Genomic DNA, 408 nt, shown 5'->3' on the forward strand with positions numbered 1-408 from the left:
CCTCATAAATTTGATAGCCCGTTTTTACCTCAGTGTTTACCTAGAAATCATTATAAGTCAAAACATGATGACAAAGATCATTCTTTACTTTTAAACAATTGTGTAGATTTACCTTAGCTCACTCCTTGGAAAGACAACAAGATTTCAAACCAGAATGATCTTTGTCATCATTGTATACTGTTGAAGTTGACGACACAAGGAATTCCAGAGCACCATAAAGGTGCATTCAATAAGTAAAATTTACAATTCTATTCAGGTCATTTATTTGGATAATATTTATAGGTAAGCTATGATAAACCCAACCTAGGCATTCAATTAAGAATTATATTATGTTCTGCCTTAGAATTTAAAAGCTGTCAGAAGATTGTTTACGTGATTTAAGTCTTCAATGAACTCGTTGATTTTTTA

The sequence above is a fragment of the Felis catus genome, chromosome X (genome assembly GCF_018350175.1).
Source record: "Felis catus isolate Fca126 chromosome X, F.catus_Fca126_mat1.0, whole genome shotgun sequence".
Lineage (NCBI taxonomy): Eukaryota > Metazoa > Chordata > Mammalia > Carnivora > Felidae > Felis > Felis catus.